The sequence below is a fragment of the Callithrix jacchus genome, chromosome 5, assembly GCF_049354715.1.
Source record: "Callithrix jacchus isolate 240 chromosome 5, calJac240_pri, whole genome shotgun sequence".
NCBI classification, from domain to species: Eukaryota; Metazoa; Chordata; class Mammalia; order Primates; family Cebidae; genus Callithrix; species Callithrix jacchus.
The window spans coordinates 49,595,609-49,601,920 of NC_133506.1; positions in this window are offsets into that span (position 1 = coordinate 49,595,609).

The window sequence follows — 6,312 nt, forward strand, 5'->3', positions numbered from 1 at the left end:
AGTGGGTGGATTACCTGAGGTTAGGAGCTTGAAACCAGCCTGGCCGACATGGTGAAACCTCGTTTCTACTAAAAATACAAAAATTAGCTGGGCATGGTGGTGCATGCCTGTACTCCCAGCTACTTTGGAGGTTGCAGTGAACTGAGATTGCAACACTTCACTCCAACCTGGGCAGCAGAGTGAGACTCCGTCTAAAAAAGAAAAAAAGAAGAATAGCTCTAAACAGAAGTTCTACGTTGTTGGCCACGGAGTGCCTTGCTTCTGGTGCGGTGTTTGGACACAGTGAATGGCTTTATTGTTATTTCAGCCATTGAGTCATTTTCCCATTTATTCTTTCTTTTCCTTCTCTTTTGGCAGGTATGCACAAGGAGAAGAGGAAATCATTTCAGACTTGCTAGGTTTTTCTAAGAGTTCCATGCTATGTTGCTTTATATATTCTAAATAGATGTTTAAATGTACGGGCAATCATTAATTACATGATAGCCAAAAAGAAAATTCCTATTTCGGGGATATATTTTCTCATGTTCAATGGAGAAAATCCCCAGTAATTTTTAGATTGAATCGCAGAGAAAAACCAGACTTTCATTGAAACTTCATTGACCTCAATACGTACCTGTCCTTGGGAAGTACAGTTAAATTCAAAATGACTAGTTTTGATCCCACTTCCAGGAACTCACCCTTCCTCATTTGTCCTCATCCTTCACTCAATACTTTGCTCTGTGACTCATCTGGACAGGGATGCTGTCAGGAATTACTAATGAGAGATCTTGAAATGCCTCATAAATAACTGCCATCATTACTAAGACAGGCTCAGGCCCTCTGTTTTGTTCTGGGAAATCTTACCAAGTCCCAGAATGGATCATTATACTTCAGCCCTCATACCAAGGGATCACTTATGGCAACATGTATGTGTGAGTTCACATACCTGTGTCCACATGTGTAATGAGGGTGGGGTAGAGGAGCATGTAGGAGTGTAAGGGCTGGTTTCTCTGCACTGGAAAATGCAAAACCCTTTCAAGTAGATGCAACAGTAGTATAGTTTTGTGCTTAAAACTGCCTAGGCCCAGTGTGGTGGCTCACGCCTGTAATACCAGCACTTTGGGAGGCTGAGGCAGGTGGATCACTTGAAGCCAGGAGTTCAAGACCAGTCTGGCCAACATGATGAAACCCTATCTCTACTAAAAAATACAAAAATTAGCCAGATGTGGTGGCAGATGCCTGTAATCCCAGCTACTTGGGAGGCTGAGGCAGGAGAATTAGTTGAACCCTGGAGGCAGAGGTTACAGTGAGCCAAGATCATGTCACTGCACTTTATCCTGGGTGACACAGTGAGACTCCATCTCAAAAAACAAACAAAAAAAATCTTTGCCTAAATGGGAGTGTGAGTACTAGATCCACTTTCTGATTGTGGAAACTTGGAGGACTTACTTGTCACATCTGTTGAATGGGTAGTGTTCCAAGTAACCTCACAGTAAAGGTGAAGCCTCATGGAAACAGGAGTAGTAATAATAGCCAATTTCCTGCCTTGCTGTGAGAATACTGCATTTAAAGTTCCTAGCGCAGTAAAGTGCCCTGCAAATATTATCTTGTAGCATGACTATATTGCATGCCTTGTTTCTTTCAAAGTCCATAGGAGGGAGGCAACTTAGATGTCTCTGTTATTATACTTTTGTGTTCAACTCAATAGTTGCAATTGACTCAAGAAAACTGTATACTTGAATAAAGCCAAAGGAAGATTAGCAATGAAATGCTGGTAAATTCAAATCCCACCTCAGCTACTGAGCAGCCAGAAAAACTGGGGACAACTTACTTGTTTACAATGTAGTTGTCTCAGCCTAGTTTCCTCATCTCAAAAATGGTAACAGGACAGGCACAGTGGCTCAGATCTGCAACCCCAGCACTCTGGGAGATGAAGGCAGGGGGATTACCTGAGGTCAGAGTTCGAGACCAACCTGGCCAACATGGAAAAACACTGTCTCTACTAAAAATACACAAATTAGCAAAGCATGGTGGCAGGTGCCTCTAATTCCAGCTACTCAGAGGCTGAAGCAGGAGAATCACTTGAACCCAGGCGGCAGAGGTTGCAGTGAGCCAAGATAGTGCCACTACACTCCAGTCTGGGTGACAAAGTGAGACTCCATCTTAAAAAAAAAAAATGGTGATCATGGTAGTTCCCACTACATAGGGTTTTTCTGAGGATGACAAAGCACTGGAAGTCCCTAACACACCTACTCACTGTTAATGTCATTAAGAACTTCAGGAACTGGGCTCTCAAATAATTAAAGTCATAATCTTTATTACGAGTGTCTTGGAGTTCTTTGCTCAATTAGACAAACCTTCTTGAAATTATAGACATTTTTTTTTTGCCTTTGTTTTTGTTTTTCCTAGAGCATAGGACAGGGCTGTTTACGTTGGCCAGCACCCAGTGAGTAAATAATGGGAAATTGATTATTGATTATTTCCTCATTCTCAAGTGAAAAGCTCAGTATCAATGTATTCTTTGTTTTCTGAGGAAATTATTGGTAATCCTGGAGGGCTTTGTGTGCGGATCATATAGAAAATAGTTCTATATGACCAGAATAATAGTTTTGATCTCAACAGCTTGGGCTGAAACCATGGCTCCACCACTCATTAGCTGTGTGGTCTTGGGCAAGTTATTTAACTTCTCTGAGTCTAGCTGCCTTATTGGTAAAATTGGGGGTTACTATACCTATGTCTCAGGAAGGTCAAGATAAATACTTAAAATGTCAGGCAAAACACAATCATTGTCTTCACTAAAATCTGTTTGGCCTCTGTACTTGCTTGATACTTTTTGAGTAGAATTCAGTCATGTTGGTAAATTAACATTATATTCCAGGTATAGAAAAAGGTATCTTAAGTTCTTTGAAATGCAGTTACACAGGGGGAAATTTTCAACAGATTTATCATTAAAAGAGCTGCTCTATTGCAAAGGAGATGAGAAATATAGTAAGCACACTCAAGTTTATGAATCATTTCACCATTACTACAAATTATAACTTATTAAGGAACTGCCATATGTGTGGCAGACATTTTACTGTCTCCACCCACACAACAATGCTGTAAGGTGAGATTTGTTATTTTCCATTTTATAATGACAAAACCTCACTTTCTTACAGAGTTTAAGCCAGACCTGGGTTGAATCTATCCTGCTATGTATTACCATTGTTACCAAGTTACATTACCTTGTCCTCTTCTATAAAATAGAAATCATAACAGTGTCTCTTACACAACATTATAATAATATTATTTAGTTACTGTCTTGTAACTTGAAGTCTAGCTTGCTTCAAGATGTCAGCTTCCTGAGTGCAGGAAGACTGTCTGTCTTAACCACTGCCATATTCCTAGCACTTGTAGCTGTGCCCAGATCAGTTTAGGTACCCAGTAAATGTTTGTCAGATAATACTATTGCAAAAACAACAAAGATTAAATGCCTTACTTGTCATAGCTGTACTCATTCAAATGAGTCTATTCTTCTATTAAACATAGCTCTTGGTAAAAAGATATGTCTAATTGCAAACCTTATATATAAAGAAACATTTTCTTTTGTTTTTTTCCTTTTTCAAAATATCTAGTAAGATAGAGATCTGTGTGAGACAGATATGCACTCTTTAACAGTTTAGCTCCACAAGAAAACAGAGAATTTAATAAATGAATTAGTATATGTAAAATATTTGTGCTGATTTAGACTCAAGTGAAGCTAGCTAATGAAAAAATCCATTGATTTTTGTAGACATTCCAGTGGTACCATATGTGTTTCATAATTCAGTTTTAAAATTACACCATCACCCAGATACCTACTTTATCCTTTCTTGCATGATGACTTGGCTAATCCCATCAGAGTGAAAATTGGGGAAATTCCATGACAGGATTATTATTGTTGAGTGTTTTGGAGGCAAAGCATAGTTTGCTCTGCTCCTATATGTCAAAATCCTGCCTCCACATAGCATCTTACTGCTGTTGACTTGGATAGCATTCTGCAGGATGATTGAGTTCAGAATATCTTTTTGCCAGAGCTTTAATAGGAACCAACAAGCATACACCTTGATAAGCAATTGGCACCTAAAGGCGCCTGGTGGAAAGTACCTCCGTGGTTAGATGAGTAAACTCCAGGAGTGAATAGGGATATCTGTTTTTTTGTTTATGAATGTAAAGCGGCAAAGGAGACAAAAGTCTGGAAGAGTCCTTTTATCTTTGGGGAAAAAAATTAATTAGCAGGGCACTTACACAGTTTTTGTGCAGTAGCAATTGCCAAACATCCCTCATAATCTAGATTTTATTACTCGATTTTTCACCCACAGAGAACAGTGATGGAACCTCCTTCCGAATTTTGTGACATATGAAATGGTGGTGTTTACAGCATCGGGAGGAAGTTTCTCAGTATTTAGTCCTATTGCAGCTTGCATGGAATAATTTGGGATCTTATCTGTTTATATGAATATTCACAGCTTCCTTTAGAATCATGGGACTTCCCATTGAAAAATAATGTAAATTTCCAGTGATTTGTTGATATGTTTTATACTCTCTCCAATTAGAATGGAATTCTTTGGAAGTGGAGTCGGTCCAGGGATAGTTATTGAGCATCTGCTATGTACCAGGCACCATTCCCAGCACTAGGGATACCGTGATGGGTAAGGCAGACGAGGCCCTAGCTTTTTGGAGCTCAGATTCTACTGGGGAAGGCAGATCACACACATGTAAACAAAGGAATAGTAAAATTTCAGATAGGCATAAAACTAATATTTGAGCTCAGACTTAAATTGTAGGAAATGGTCAGCTTCACTAAGGCTTGGAGGAAAAAAGGCAGGGGGCTTCTCTCAGCTCCTTGAGCTCAAAGTATAAAGAGACCCGCAAAGAGAATAACAAAAAGGATGCTGATCAGACACACAACTGTATTTAATATTTATTCTAAAGACAAGGAGTTCATTTTCCCCATTGTCATCTCTAAACCTAATTATCAAATGGCTCCTGGTTGGCATGCTTTCGTATTGCAGAGGTACTTTATTCTTTCAAGACAGTTTTGTTCAATGGCAAGCATGAAGGTTAAAATTCTTTAAATAGACACGAATCTCTAAAAATAAGAATTAACCTGAATGACATCATTACAATTACCTTCTTTACTTCCACCAGTTCACAGGTGCAATGAGGTTCTATGGGCTAAGCAGAAGAATGTAAATGTTGGTCATTTTCTCAAACACTGCAGATTACATTTAGAAGTTATTTGAAGGCCATTTGATCAGCCAAACACAGAACAGACACCCTTGAGCACCCGCAAGGCTAGAAGCACATGGCTAGCCTCTGTTCTAGTCCCTGAGAAATCTACTTGCTGTCAAATCATGTGTTTAAAATAAAAGGGAGCTGGTGGCTGTGTGATGAACTTCTTTGGGTTTTACCTGCCCAGCATCTTGTCTTCTGATTACCATGTGATTCACGTAGACCAATCTCACCCTACAAGGCAAAGCCCATGATTTAGGACCAATCCGCACATTCCTCCCTGTTAGCTAAAGTTGAGTGCATCCATCTGGAATGACCTCATGTTCCAGGTTGGTCAGATCAGAGTGAATGTGGAGACTTTTGCTGGAGCAACTAGGAAACAGAGGACTCTTTCCTCTGGGAAGGTTATTTAAGGCCCTTCATTTGCTGGGGCCACCAAGTAGATAGGGCTGGCCTTGTGGCAAAGCCAGCACAAAGGAAAGCAAAACTAAGAGAAGAAATGGAGGACAGGGAAAAGAAGGGAATGTCAGATCCTCATGGCATCATTCGGGACCATTCATCCATCCCTGGATTTCCTGTACATGAACCAACAAATTCCTCATTTTGCTTATTCCACTTTGATCTGAATTTCCCCTCTTGCAAATTTGAAGAATACTGACTGATACAGTCATTCTAAACTACATATTGCTATTTTGATTTTATTTATTTTTAATAATAAGAAAAAATCATTCAGGACTGGTAAAGGGTATAATCTTTCTGGCCTCAAGCAATTTAATGAAGCACAATTATGCATGGTCGTAGCTAGAGATCCCAGTCCTGAAATGAACAGTATTTTATTTCTTTATTTCTATTCATTTTATATAGATGAATATCCAGTGTTCTTTTCAAAAATATATTTAGTTTTTGGTTTAGAGGCATAATGTGGTAGCTACACATTTGGGCTCCAGATTAGGCTGCCACCTTTATTTTCTCACTTCTTGCCCTTACTTAAATTAGCTCTTATTATTATTCAATTGATAATATAGGACCAATCCAATGGCACATACTTCAATCTGGTATTATTTGTGTTTATTACATATG